At 44.5% G+C, this 15,698-nt stretch overlaps 1 pseudogene; it reads right to left on the bottom strand.

Annotated features, from left to right (window-relative positions):
- The window catches only part of LOC115661452 ((3S,6E)-nerolidol synthase 1-like), a 29,652-nt pseudogene extending 25,213 nt beyond the window's left edge, over nt 1-4,439 (bottom strand).
- Nucleotides 4,440-15,698: the final 11,259 nt, after the last annotated feature.

The following is a 15,698-nucleotide window of genomic DNA, read 5'->3' as shown; positions in this document are numbered from 1 at the left end:
AATTAAACCCGATTCCACCTCAAATTTGTCCGTCGATACCCGAAATCCTAAATAAAGTTTAGGGCGCGACTTACCAAACTCTAGACTAACTCGGCTAGAGCGGAAAGGGGTGGCGGTCGGCGGTCACGCGGCGGCGACGGCAGCGGTGGCTTGAACCGGCTTGGCTTGTCCACGGCCAAGAGAGAGAGAAAGAGAGAGAACCGAGAGAGAGAGGGGGGACAGCGGTGGTACGGCGTGAGGGTGGTGGCGTGGTGGCGGCACGGCGGACGGGTGGTGACCGGCGGCGGCGGTGAACGGCCAAGGGAGAGAGAGAGAGCTCACGGTGAGGGAGGGGGAGAGAGAGATGGAGCCGAGAGATGAGAGAGAGAGAATGAGGAGAGAGAGAGTGTGTGTCTTGGTCTAAATTGTCCAACATTTGACCACTTTTGGCTAATTACCATCTTGCCCTTCTCTCACAAATCCAATCAACGGCCGAGATTCGATCTTATCTTGAAATCAATGGCCCGGATCGAATCTTTTCCAATCCAAGGGCAATTTGGGAATTTCATAAAATTCCAAGGGTAAAATTGTCCAACTCAAAAATTAGGGCAAAATGACCAAAATGCCCTTCCCCTTTAACACTTGCCCTTTATAAACTTCCAAGGTAAAATGGTCACTTTTCCATTTTTTTGTCGAATTTAAATTTTTCTGAAGGATTCGAGAAAATCCAAAGCTGTACGTTCCAACCACAACGTCGTCCTAACGTCCCCTCATGACTTCCTAATTTTCCGATGTCCAATTTGGGCTCTAATTAATAATTGAATTTTATTTAACGTAACTCGAGCGTTTCTCAAACTAACGGGTGGCTTTTGGGGAAATTCGCATATTTGACCTGTGACTGATAATAAATCAAGTCACGTGCAAGTTCATTCGGTTCGTGACGACTTCGATTGTCATGTAATCGCGAGGTTCGATCGCTAGTTCCATCGAGCACGATCGTTTGGTATAGGTTCAGGATCATTCGTCAATTCATTTCGTGGTCCAGCGGAATCACCCGCGATCCACTACTATGACAGTGGCGAACTGACCCATGGCTATCCTTGGATCGGCCTACTGTGGCTCAAAATGTCACATCGACGATTTTATGGTAAAAAATCAATTCACGATCGAATTTTCTTTAATCGCACGAATTTAAAATCCCTAATTAGCCTTTCCCTAATGGTTAGTATCCCAGGAATGATCAGTTCTGGGCGAGAACTAACTACAAGTACACTCATAAAACCAAGCACTTCATGAATTCCAAATGGCCAAATTTCAGGATGTCACAGCCGAGGTCTAGCAATTGGTTAGAGGATGGCAACCGGCTAGAGGAAGAAGGGAAGAAAAAAAAAGAAAGAGAAAAAAAAGAAATATAAAAGAAATAAATAAATAAATAGAAAAATTATTAAAATATTATTTAAAAATGCATACGTTAGCACCGACCGCGCCACGTAGGACGGCCAAAATGAGCCGAATGGACTGAATTGACACAAATGTAAAAGGTTTATGACTTAATTAGCAAAAAAAGATTTAAGACTAATTGGCACAAATACAATAGGTTTATGACTTTTTTTGGTAATTTTCTCAATGGAGACAGCAAAAACAAAACATAAGGGCACACCAATTGATTATATGGGAATCCACGCATCAAAATTTGCATGCCGTAAAATTTTAAAATATCATCCAAATTTTAGTAATTATAAAAAAAAAAGGGTTAATACCACGAAAAACCCCAAACTGATACTCATGTGACAATTTTACCCTAAACTAATTTTTTGACCGCAAAAAACCCTAAACTGGTACACCTGTGACAAATTTACCCTCAGTTTGTTTCCGTTAAATTTTACTGTCAAATTGCTTTGTTAAATGACACACGACAGTTGTCTGATTTGCTAGTTTTATGTTTTACCCTTTGTTTGTCACAGGTGTACCAATTTGTGATTTTTTGTGATATAAATATAATTTAATGGAAATTAACGGAGGGTAAATTTGTCACAAATGTACCAGTTTGGGGTTTTTAGTATTCAAAATATTAGTTTGGGGTAAATTTATCACAAGTATACCAGTTTTAGATTTTTTATGGTTAGGAGAATAGTTTGGAGTAAAATTGTCACAAATATATCAGTTTGAGATTTTTCATGATATTAACTCTAAAAAAAATTATATGCTAATTTACGTGCCTATGTTTACTTGTAAATATTTCCGGCTTCTTGGATCAAGAAAAAGCAAAATTTGTGGGACGTAAAATTTAAGTTAAGCAAAAAATAATAAATAAAAGTCAATCCAGATACGTTATGATTCGTTTGTGCTTCGAAGAAGAAAGGGAAAGAAAAGGAGAAAATATGGAGAGAGAGAGAGAGAGGAGAGAGAGAAAGAGGTTGTACCGCTTTCCTTAAGGAGTATAATGGGATCCACCCATGATTTATGTACACCGCCAAGCTGATTTCATTGGTAATATCATCCGAAGCATGAAAACACATCATCATGTAGTCTGGTATGTTATCCTCTTCAGTACATTCCCATCTGACAGATCAAGAACATCAAATCAGCAACAAACCAATAGAGTAAGAACTGTTTAATGCATCATAACATGGCCTAATCTAGTAAACACACGAGAACTTCAACTATGCGTACTTTCTAGTAGGCATGTGCAAAAAGAGACTTTCACGGATGGTGCTTGTCGCAAAAGTCCAGAATGTTTTACCTGTTGATGACAACCGTGAAGGAGGTGAGTTCATCGATTGTGCCATAGACATAAAAAATGTCGTCGATGATGTAGATGAATGAGGTGGCTTTGGTGAGGAGCACTCTCTCCTGGGACAAGCCATTCTTTGGGAGGATGGCCATTGGCCACATGTACCATTTCAATGGCTGGTCTCTTGCGTACTTCGACTTCTTTGCCATGCCCAGGTCTTTCCACCAGCTGATAACCACATGAGAGTATTAGTCAAGCAAGTCACTTAATCAGAAATATTACTGAGTAATTTTACAGGAAATGTGATGAGGGGCCACATGATATTTCACTTTCTTGTAACCTTGAAGTTGAAATAATCTTGCAAGCAATTTAAACTTGACGTTTTGATGATAGTGTTTTATATTTTTCTAGTTTTGGATCATGTGTACTTACTTTGAGATCTGGAGGATTTCACGTTGATGCACAGACCTTACAATGTCCCAGTCCAAATGGGCCAATTCCCATAAATCCTTCGTCCAACTATAAGAATGTCCCACAAAATTACCCAAATATCTTCAGCTGTGAACCTGCTAGGCTCTTATGGAACGGATTGGCAAGTGAATTTCTCAAGAATCTAGCTTGAAGACAGTCAAGGTCGGCTAATGATGCATGGAGGCGTTGAGCAGTTGACTCTCCAACTTGATCAAGAACATCTTCTCCTTCGGTGCTTAGGTGGGAAGCTTCAAATAAACTTGTCAACCCCAAAATGTCACTGTCCTCTGGCTTTCTTTTCTCAGTCCCATGATTGATTTTGTGTAGAAAACGTTGAAACACATCTGCTGGTCAGATGCAGAAAAGCCAAAAAATATCATTGATTGGTAATGGACAACAAGTAGAGATGGTGTCCCCTCCCTCTTGTCATCTGGGTCAAGTGAAGGAGATTTCGTTAACCTGAAGGAACAGGATAGCCAAGAGCCGAAATCGAAGTGCTGCTTCATGCAGATCATTGGCATCGTTGTGATGAGAATGAGATTCAGAGGTGGATATCAGAAAATGCCTTTGCAAAAGTGCCTCAATCTCATCCTCAAAACGGTAGTCAATGGCAAGGCGTCGGAGAGCATCCACCATTACCGAACTTTCAAGCGAATCTCCTCTTACTCGCTTGAATAATCTCTTCACTTCTTCTAACCTCCTCCGGTACTGCCCTTGAAGATCATCCTGAAACATGAAAAATACGAATTCGGCGTCTTTATTTTCATTTCAAGATTCAAATAGAAGATGAACCTAGCAATGTTTTTCATTGATTCTAATTGTTATATGATAACAAACGAGTGAAACTTTTAATTGTTGGTGTACAAAATATGAGAAAAAAGGGACAAGCAAACCTCAACGGAAAAACTTCTCTTTCCGGTCGGGTCAATATAGTCCTTAAAATGAGCAGAAACCAAGGTTCGACGTTGCGAAACACTCCATCTGTTGTTCGTTGAGGAGAGAGAATTTCCATTTTGGAGATGCTTAATCCCGTTTGCTTGAGAGTCTCCTTTTGTAGCCAATGGAGTTTGGAAGGAAGCAAAGATTGCTCCTGACAGGGCCATTTTGGAAGAGAGTCCCTCAAAGAGAGGGATCAGAGATGATGTGATGGGGCTACTTGTTAGTTCATAATGATCCCGTTTATTGTCTACGTCCTATTTATAAGCAAGAGGAAACATGCAAATCAGGGAAAAGAGAGCATGACCGTGCTGTTATTTGACTGTCCTTCCTCCACCACATATTTCAAAATGCAAAAGACTGAAAAACTCTAGCAACCGGGCTTGTCTTACATTCGGAAAGTTTGGCCTAAGAGTTTTAGACGGGCAATATTAGGCAAAATAAAGGAGTACCTCTAACTTGCTACTGAAAGAGGGTGCCACTGGATTTAGTGGTAATTGAACTCACTAGATTAAATTTGGCCGAAGAGTTTGGCCTAAGAAGGTACCACCAGATATTAGGAACCCAGGGACGTTCGGCGCATGTGTCGATTGTGGTGAACTCAAACTGCACCTGAGGAGGAACGAAAGCCGTGAATGCATTAAAAGAAAATGAAAAAAAGCCAAATGAGAGTTGATGATTTGATTAGATGAGAAGTTAAGACGAGGGTAGGGTGTTGGCCTTATCTTTTGTTCGCACGTATCTCTCCTGAACTTTGGAAGGTTCTTCCTTTTCGTCAAGGAAAAATAGAAACGAGTGTTGTCATCCATTTGGTAGGATTCTTGTGGGTGGCTCTGGTCTGGTTTGATGACAAATCATTGGTTGTGGTTGTTCTTATAGTTGATGCTATGCTAAGCTTTGATGTCTGAACTTATTAGAATTTGGTCAAGTCCACAAGGTGAATTCAAAAGTTTGTAACTTGAGGATCCGCGTGGAATGCAGTGTTTGATGTAGCGTGAATCCCAACGTCGAGTTAAAAGATTGACATATAACGTGCCATCTCTTCCCGAAAAGAGTCATCGTTATAATAGTTAATCAGAAAAAATGAACAATAATAATAACAATAATAAAAGTCGGTATGTTTCTTTAGGTAATAGTCGCATTCTAGAAGACTATGAAACTACATGTTGAATTTTTTAGTATTAGCTCATGGGATTCATATCCCGAGACTTACTAACGAAGACATGTAATAATCTTTATCCAACATCGTAGCGGGTTATTTATCGCATTTTATTCTGTACTTCCCTTTCATTGCCGCTTTTGATGTGTTTTTACTATTCTTTTATGTTATTTCCTTGATTATGTTTTTCTTTTTTCCTCCAGCCTAGATGGATGCTTATGCTGCACACTAAGATCATAATCGACATAAAACATCTCATGAACACTTAGTAGACAACAATTTTGGGACTCATAATTTGACAAAAGACTGTATGTGACACTTAGTTAACAATTAATCAAGTTAGGGAACCAAAATGGCATTAGTTGAATAATTAGTGTAGTCAAGTTCCCATGCCTAGATCTCTCTGGTAGAGCAGAAAGTGAGGTATTCTCATTTATTTCACTTGATTTCTAGTTGATCCCAATAAGCTAGTGGTAACTCAATACATAGAATTCTCATAAGGTTAATCGAGTTAAAATGAATCTTCCAACGTCGTACAAGGTAAGGGTTTGGGAGAGTCTGCACCGATTAAGGACCGTTGGTCCCCAATTGGACATTACCTCTAAATCGTTTCCCCTTCGGAGGGTCGTGACAATCCCACTCATGTAAATGTAATGGACCATGTTTCTCTCGTACTCTTGTACCCTTGTGAGTGGTGCTCGAGGTTATCGGGTGAAGAGTGACGATGCAGAAGGGATGAATACAACCGGATTGTGGGAGTGATGTCAGGATGGTTGGTGTTAAGAGTTCTAAGATGGAAAGAATAAAGCCTCAGAAGCTTTGAAGGCAGGATTGACCTCCTATGCACAAATTGGGCAGGAGCTGATGCTACTCTCATGATAAGCCATGGCAGGCCAAAACCAGTTGTGATGCCTAAAGTATTTTTTGTGTCTCGCTCGATGGACTAGACGCTCGAGCTATGCTGAGCGGGGTATGATCCGATATGAGGAAGTTATTCGCCATATTGTTCTTTGGAACAACTAATGAACGAGGGATGGTCTGGTGTGAATGACCCGCCATGCGCCACACGGGCTATTCCGCGGCTAAAGAATTGCCGGCCCGTGAGATAAAACACTTAGGCCAAACTTTTGGGTGGCACTATATCTAGTTGTACCATCTTATTCCAAACTCTAGGGCGAAATCCCCACTAATTCTGGTGGCACTATAATCTGGTGGCACCTTCTTAGGCCGAACTCTTGAGCCCAATTTAATTTAGTGAGTTCGTTCACCACTAAATCCAGTGGCACCCTCTTTTAATAGCAAGTTAGAGGTACTCCTTTATTTTGCCTAATATTGCCCGTCTAAAACTCTTGGGCCAAACTTTCCGAAATTGACAAAACCGGTTGCTAGAGTTTTTCAGTCTTGCATTTTGAAAGGCAAAAGTACACCAGAAGTGCCACAACTTGTGTACGGCAATCACTTTGGTGCCATAACTTTTTTTCGGATCAATTTGGTGCCAACTTTTTTGAAAAAACGATCATTTTAGTGCCAATACTGACGTGGCTCGCCGGAAATCCGATGTGGCGCTGACACGGCTCGCCGGAGAGGTCCAGTCAGCATTAAAAACCAAAAACGACGCTGTTTAGCCCGCTGACGTGTACTTTTTTTTAAAAAATTAAATTATATTAAAAAAAAAGGCCGCAGTAGCGGCGAGGGCCGCCAACCCACCGCCGCCGGGAAGGGCCGGCGGTGGTGGGCGCAGTGGTTGGCGAGGGTCGCCGGCCCCTGGTCGGGGCCCGGCGACCTTCGCCTTGCCCAGCGAGGGCGGGATCCGGCAAGGCGAGACCTCGCCGTCGCGACCCGGCGACGGCGAGGTCTCGCCTCGCCCGGTGAAGGCGAGGCCGACCTTGCCGTCGCGACCCGTGCGACGGCGAGGTCGGCCTCGCCTTCGCTGGGCGAGGCGAGACCTCGCCGTCGCGACCCAGGCGACGGCGAGGTCTCGCCTCGCCGGATCTGGCCCTCGCTGGGCGAGGCGAGGGTCGCCGGACCCCGGTCAGGAGCCGGTGGCCCTTGCCGACCACTGCGCTCACCACCGCCGGCCCTTCCCGGCGGTGGTGGGTTGGCGGCAGCAGCGGCGAGGGCTCCCTTGCCGCTGCTGCAACCTTTTTTTTTTTTTTTTAATTTAAATTTTTAAATTTTTATTATTTTTCTAAAAATTAAAAAATTCGAAAAAAAGCCACATAATTTTCACGTGTACAAGTCAGACCATCGTTTTTTAAATATAAATGCCAAGTCAGCTTTTTGGCCGAAATTTTGGCCAGAGTCATTAAAGTGATCTATTTTCCTCCGACTTGGCAATAAAGTGATCCGAAAAAAAGTTATGGCACCAAAGTGATCGCCGTACACAAGTTTTGGCACTTATAGTGTACTTTTGCCCATTTTGAAATATGCGGTGGAGGAAGGACAGTCAAATAACAGCACGGTCACGCTCTCTTTTCCCTGATTTGTATGATTCCTCTTGCTTATAAAATAGGAAGTAGTCAATAAACGGGATCATTATGAACTAACAAGTAACCCCTGTTGACACTTAAATTTTGCCCAATCATTTAGGGTTTTATCGCATAAAAAAAAATTAGGGTTTAATTTTTAAACCACTAAACAAAAAATATTTTCATTAAATTACATGGCATATAGACATTAGGCACATTTGCATTAATAGGGCCTATTAGGACACAAAATTAAAAAAAAAAAGGAAAAAAAAAGATTTTGGGGCTGGGTTCGTTGGCCCATTCTTTTTTCTACTTCTTTTTATTTTTATGCGGCCCATTTTTATCTTCTCCTCCCGTTTCAATTTCCCACATGGGCCGGCCCTCTTTCCTTCGGCCCGGCCTGCGTCTGTTCATCTCCCCCCTCCCCAGTCAACGTTTCAGAACGTACGGGGGAGGAACAATGCAGAAGAATAGAGAAGCCAGAGGGGTGCGGGGCACGCCGGCGTGATCCTCGGGTCGGGAGCAGGCTGGCCACGGCAGGCTGGCGATGGCAGGGGCCATGGGCGCCTGCCGGCCGGCTCCGCGTCACTGGCCGTCCTTAAATCGGAGGAGAGAGAGAAAAATCGGGGAGAACAGAGAGTTGGGGAGAGAGAGAAATCCGAGAGAGAGAGTGAGTTCGAGAGCGTCGGAGAGTGAGATCCGAGGGGCGAACGGTCTCCTGTCCGCGACCGTCACGCCTCAACCGTGGCCGATGACGCTCCGGTGCATCCCGTTCCATGCGATAGGTGACGAATCCGAGCCACCGTTGGGTTTTGTTTCGTGTGACCCGGGGCCGATTTCCCGAGGATTTTGGCTCGGAGGCTTGCGAGGCGACCGAACGTAGTCCGATCTGTCAAGTTCGCCGCTGTTCGCCGCCATCGAGCCGGATAGGGAGTGCCACAGCCCCCTCCCCTGTTTTTCTTCCTTCCCCTGTTTCTGCCATTTGGTCTTGTCTTGGGCTCACTGGCCGGAGTTTGCGGCCGTCCGGCTAGCGCGAGTTCCGGCCCGTGACACCTCGAGCTCGATCCTACTTGTCTATGCATTGTTGTGTGTGAATTTCGGATGCTTTTGAGCCTCGATCGAGCCTAAAATCTGTCGTTTTCATCGTGCGCACCAACTGTTCGACATTTTGCACGAACCAAATTTATGTGGTTTGTCTCTGTTTTGGTGCGTTTTTGGGAGTGTCGGACGGTCTCGGCGTACCGCCGGTGGCCACGGCGGTCCGGGCGTAGCCGCGAAAGGAGGCAGCCAGCCGGTCCCTCGCGCTGATCTGGCTGGTTCTCGGCCGGCCAGCCTCTCGTCGAGGCTTGGACGGTCCTAGTCAGCCACCGGTCGCCACGGCGGTGACACGGGTGGAGCACGCTCGCCGCCCCTCGTTGGGGCGGCGACACGGGCTGAGGTGCAGCGTTGGCCGCGGAGGCCGGTGCTCGGAGGAGGCCCGTCGCGACGGCTTGGCCAACCAAGGCGTTGGGCGGCCGCAAGTCGGGTCGGACGCGCGGGCGAATCGGGTAGGGTTTCCAGCGATTCGGGTCGGCGGCCGCGAACCGAGTCGAGTTCGTGGGTTGCAACCGGGTAGGGTTTTTGTTTAGTGTGTGGGCCGGTTTTAGGGTTTTGTTTGGTGTTGGGGTTGGTTTTAGATTTATTTAGGTTTATTAGGTTTTGGGCTTTTTAGTTTAGAATTAGAACAATTTTTCGGTATTGGGCCTTTCGCGGGTGGGCCAAATTTGGTTAATTTAGGCTGAAGTGTTATTTAGGTTTTTATTTATAGTGGGCTGGGCCTAGGTGCTTTTAATTAATTGTTTTTGGGTTATAGTTTTTTTTATTCCGAAGTGGGCCTTCGCCGTGCCCACCTCGCGGCGGGCCCGGGCCGGCATACCCAGGTCAATCCCGATCCTGGTCGGATGTGGAGATCCGACCCAGATCCGATTTTTTTTTATTTTATTATTTTAATATTTTAAAAAATTTTAAAAGAAAAATTATTTAAAAAATATATATATTTTATCCGGGTCGGATGTGGAGATCCGACCCGGTCTGTTTTATATTATTTTATTATTTTAATATTTAAAAAAATTTCAAATTTTTTTTTTTAAAAAAAATTAATTAAAAAAATTTCGAAAAATCAGAAAATTTATTTGGAATTTGGAATTAGCTTTTCTTGCCCTTTTGGCATGATTAGTGTCATTTTTTATTGCATGTTGCTTGTTTCATACACTTTGAATTGTGCGTTTAACTTAACTTCGCATGTGGTCGATTATGCATGTTAGGTTTAGATATTGATTGTTGCTTCCCTTAGCTTAGTTAGGAATGGAATTTTGAGGCTCCCGATTAGTGTGAACATGTATAGGCGGTAATTGAACAAGGTTAGGTACCGAAAGGGCACTAATTGGTCAATTAGTGTAATCAAGTCCCCGTACCCATTGAATCTCTGGTTCGTAGAAGTAAAACATTTCTCCCGTGCTTCACTTGGGTGTTTAATTGACCCACCAAAAATCGATTAGTGGCGACTCCAAGATGAAATTGATTTGCATGTTAATGACTTAAACTTAAGTTGCGAATTGGTATGGGCTTGGGAGAGCTCGAGCTAGGTTTAACTTAGTAATCCATTAGCCAAACCCCTTAGGCGGCGGGGCCGGCTCGGGGAGGTCGCAACAGTTTGGCGACTCCACTGGGGACCTTTTAGAGGACTTAGGCCATTTATCTTGTTCAAATACATCCCTAACGTGAAATGTTCTTGCCATTCACCCTTTATTTTGCAGGTTTGGGATTTGAGGAATGAATGTTTATTTTTTCGGATGCTTGAAGCATTGTTTGCTTATAAACTGTTGTGCATGCTTTAAATGTTTTAGCACTATACTGTTGCACACACAACCATGCTGCCGGACCTGGGCTGCACTAGGAATGTTTAGGATGGTATTGAGTTGGATACGACTTCGACCGCGAGGCCGCGTAGTAGAGGTTGCCCAACTCAATCCCGAAAGCTTCTTTCTTGGTGTCAAGAATGCTTACCTTTGCCCGCGAGGCTGCGTCGCATCGGGGTATCATTCTTGACCGAGCCGGAGTTACGAGGACTTGGCTTAGTGCGCGAGGCCGCGACTAGTCATCCCACCCTCGTGGCTCCAATTTGTTAAGCCATCCAGAGTAGAGGTCGAGCCACACGTTTCATGTGCATGTCTATGTAGTTGACATGGTTGTTTGGTGAAGTAAGTTTCACACCCTTTACTTTTGCAATTTACTTACCTTTATGCTTTGGCTGGTCCATGACAGTTAGGTTGGTCGAGTCTTGGTCTATATGCAATGGGAAGATCCGACATTCGATTCATTCCTACTCCGAAGGCCAAACTCAAGCATTGGTGGGATCAATTGGATCGTGAGGGTTGATCCTATGTGGAGAACAAACTTGGTCGCCTTTTGCCTCTTCTCGACATCGACATCCAAAGTGGAGTCATGCAAGCAATAGCCCATTTTTGGTGTCCCTAAACGTCCACGTTCATATTCCATAAGCATGAGTTGACTCCGACTTTGGAAGAATATAGCGTTGCCGTAGGAAAACCTTTGGATTTGGAGCTAATCGATCCACCCCTTGGGTTAGAGCCGGAATCGATTTTATCTGACTTTCTTAGGATGAATAAGAACCAAATAGGAATAGTGCTAAAAGATAATTGTCACGCATGCCCACTCTCCTTCTTAGGTCAGTGTTTTATGAACGCCGCGCCCCTTTTGAAAGGAAAGATCTTTCTTCTAGCCTTCTTTGGGTTCATAATATTTCCCTTTCGTAAGAATGCTATCGATCCTTCTGTCGCATGGGTGGTCAGACAAATATGTGGTGGAGTTAGCTTTGTCAACACTATTTTGGCCGAAACATTTTTGTCGCTCACCCGATTTAAAGAAAATGAAGAAGAGGTTTTTCGTACTCCCGTCGAACTTTTACAAATCTGGTTTTTTTCCCATATAAGTAGGTTCGGTATTCACATGAACATTAGTGACATTGGTGAGACTAATCACCCCATTCAGGCATTTAAGAATCATCAAGATCAAACCCCGAACCTTTCTTTCTCAGAATGGGTGAATTTGTTGAAGAATCCAAAAACTAAGGTTTTCCTATGGCAAGCTAAATGGTTCCGACTTCGCGAGTCATGTCTCTCTCATGGCGATAATGAACCGATCCCGTTGTTGGGAATTACTAGCATCACCTCCTACTACCCACTCCGAGTGGCCCTCCAATATCGGGTTGTCCAAGATCTATCGCCTCCTCTCAAGCTGGATTCGTTTCAAGTCTGATTTGTTAGAAAGGAAGAAGATTACAAAGGAGAGCTTCGCCGTGTTGAACGAGCCTGGCTCGCCTGCCGTGCTCGAAAGTTAAATTGGCCCGAAGACGAGCTCGAAGGGAAGGAAAAGGCATACTGTGCTACGACCCGATACATCCGTCGGCATAAGATCCCGACCGAGTTCCTCCCAAAGATCCCGGATGTGACAGAGAAGCCAACTCGCTAAGCGAAAATCAACTATCTTAAGAGGAGGGCAGAGAAAGCTGAAGGAAGTCTAAAGCGTGTTGCTAAGGAGAATAGGCAATTGCGTCGAGTATTGGCTTCCCATTCGCATATAGAACATGACGAGTTCATTTTCTAAGTTCATTTGTCTTAGGATTTTATGTTCCTTTCTTTTCTTTTCTTAGTGTTATTAGCTTGATGTTTAGGGTCTTTGAGTTTTCAATTCCTAGTTTACTTTTCGAGTTTAGGAGTGTTATTCAATTAAGAACTGTTTAATGAATCAATGAAAGCGACTAGACCATTGTCATGGACCGGTCTTCTATATGAATCATGCACTTATGTATCCTCGCTTATTTATGATTCAGGTGATCACAAATTGTCTGTATTTGAGCTCGTTCAACACGCAAAGAGAGGAATCGAGAAACCAAGAGGCCGGAGAGTGACTCCTTCCGACAATCACTGTATCAACACCGAATCTAACGGCCCGCCAACACTCCTTTCTTCCACTAAGTCAAAGCTACGGCTTCGAGGCAATCGCCAATTCGAACACGATCAAGGGCCGCACAAATGAATATTGAGGAGCAAAACGCCCGTTTCGCCGCTCTCGACGACAAGGTCAATGATCTTGCGACTCAGCTCACTCAATTCGCCAATGATATGAGGGCCGCGTTGGCAGCACCAAACGCTGGTCAAGTCGCATCTTAAGCTGTCCCCGAGCCCGTAGAAGAACCTGTGAGAAGAAATGTTATTGAGGAGGCATTAGGTTCTACACCTGTAGTGGTCGAACTAGACCCTACTTCGGAAGCCGTCACCGCCCGTTTGGAGGAAGAACACAACAAAAGATTCACGAAGATAGAAGAGAAACTCCGTGTGCTACGAGGATACGAAGAGCACATGATCGAGGATCTGTCTCGATATGCACAGATGAGCTTTCCCGAGAAGTTCAAGATTCCCGATTTCACTAAGTATGATGGGACTGGAGACCCAAAGATCCACTTGAAGTATTATTTGAACAGGATGGCGAGGTATGCCCAAAATGTCCCATTAATGGTTCAGACTTTCCAAGAGAGTCTGACGGGGCCTACATCGCAATGGTATGTGTTGTCGGAGCCCGAGAAGTTCGAGAAGTGGGAGGAGTTAGCTGAGGCGTTCGTCCTGCAATACAAGTACAATACCGAGATAGCCCCTACGCGCGAAGTGTTGACTCGAACTGAAAAGAGAAGAAGTGAGTCCTTCAGAGCCTTCGCTCAAAGATGGCGTACTCTCGCCGCTCAAGTTCGACCCCCGCTCAGGAAAAAGGAGCTACTGGATCTTTTCCTCAAAGCCTTACCTAATGAATTCTATTTAAAGTTGGTGGGTTCTGGATGCTTGACCTTCTCTTAGCTGGTAGATGTCGGAGAGAGGATAAAGGAGGCCATGCACGATGGTAGATTGAACGAAGGGACTAGTCGGAAGGTCCCGAATAGAAAAGAAAAGGATGTGGAGATCGCATATGTACAAGCGCCAGTTGCGACGAAGCCCCTTGCCTTATCCTCTCAAGGCCCCCATGTGTTTCGAGAGAGGGCATATCAGAAGCATGAATTTAAAAGGAGAGCACCGAGGCAGTTCACTCCCCTGGCTAGGCCACTATCCAAGTTGTTGTCCATGCTGTTGAGAAGGGGGATGATAGCTAAAGAAGTGCCTCGGAATAATCCTCCAAGATTCCCCGGGTTTGATTTATCAAAGTCCTGTGAGTTCCATAGAGGCGAAAATGGTCATGATGTGGACAACCGCTTCACTCTTAAGATCAAGGTTTAGAATCTGCTCGACAAAGGCATTTTATCCTTTAAGGATCCAACCCCTAATGTTCAACAAAACCCGTTGCCTAACCATGCTAAGAATGTCAACGTGGTTATTGAGAAGGGTGGTGAGAGTGAGCAGACCTTTAATGTGGATGTTCATAGACTCTATAAATTACTAGTGTCAGCTGGACACTTTGAAGATGGGGAGGATATTCCGATGGAAGAAAAATTGAAATGTATCAGTCGGATGGTGGACATGGGAGTAATCTATAGTATGAAGGAAGATAGTATGACGGCCATGACGGCTGTTATTGATTCATTTTATGAGAAGGAGTCGGAGGAGACACCTGCTCAACCTATAGAAACGAACGAGCCAACTAATGAGGGTGTGTCAGAGAGTCTAATTGTGACCGACAGTGAAGGAGAGTATTCGTACGATGATCTTGGGCCTCAAGCTAGCAATGTGGATTGGAATCATGAGTTCATAAAGCTCGCTCACGAGAATGGGAAAGTGGTTGACACACTGGGTCAACCTAGCGGCAAATTCGACTATCTTGTGAAGTATTCACCGCCACCCAGTTTCTTTATTGATCCCAAGGATGTTGTTCCTGATGGGTGGGGAGGTATGGACGACCCATTTGAGCCTGAGGAAGAGACGATCAACATGATCACCGCCATGGTCATCGACCTATCAGTCGAAGAAGATCTATCAGATCTCGATGAACGAGATGCCGAGCGTGTAGTCATCGACCTTATGGCCGAAGAGTTCACTACTCTAGAAATCGAGGATTATGCCGCGGAACCGATGGCTATTGAATTCCCACCCGAGGACGAGGAAGACATAATAGTGGAAATGGCCCCTAGTTACGATGCTAAGGCAGTCCTTTGGAGTTACAAGGTGAATGAAATCGGTGTTGTCACTCGCTCTGGTCGATTCTATGATCCCACCAAGGTGGTTGAGAAAAAGGCTGTTTCAAATGAAGAGGCCGAACAGTTTTTAGCAATTATTAAGACTAGCGAATTTGATGTTGTCAATCAGCTGAGGAAGATGCCGGCCCAGATATCACTCCTGGATCTTTTCAAATCTTCCGAGAAACATAAAAATGCACTACTCGAGGTTCTAAATGAAGTGCACGTCCCCGAAACCATCGATGACACCCAATTGGAGGAGTTTGTTGGGTCTATCTTGCTGAAAGATCAGATTTCTTTTGCCGATGAAGATTTTCCTCCGGAAGGTCGCAATCATACTAAGGCGCTACTCATCTCGGTAAAGTGTCGTGATAGAATGGTGGCGAGAGTGCTGATTGACAATGGATCGGCATTAAACATTTGCCCACTTGCCACCCTTCGTCGTCTGGGGGTAAATGAAGAGAAAATGTTAGTATCTAAATCTACCGTTCGTGCTTTTGATAGTATAAAGAAGGAAGTAATTGGTGAGGTTGAGCTTGAACTGCTAATTGGTCCAGTCCTTTTTCTGGTCAGCTTCCAAGTCCTAGATATTCCTAGTGCCTTCAATTTTCTACTCGGACGACTTTGGATACATATCGCTGGAGCCGTACCCTCGAGCTTGCACCAAAAGGTCAAATTCATCGTGGATGGGAAGCTAGCAACTGTCCATGGAGAAACTGATTTTAAGGTCTTTCA

Source organism: Syzygium oleosum, unplaced genomic scaffold (assembly GCF_021117445.2).
Source record: "Syzygium oleosum isolate NSW1041296 unplaced genomic scaffold, Sole_v2.1 Sole_v2.11, whole genome shotgun sequence".
Classification (NCBI taxonomy): Eukaryota; Viridiplantae; Streptophyta; class Magnoliopsida; order Myrtales; family Myrtaceae; genus Syzygium; species Syzygium oleosum.
The sequence above is the reverse complement of the archived record's forward strand: the minus strand, read 5'-3'. Positions and strand labels throughout refer to the sequence as shown.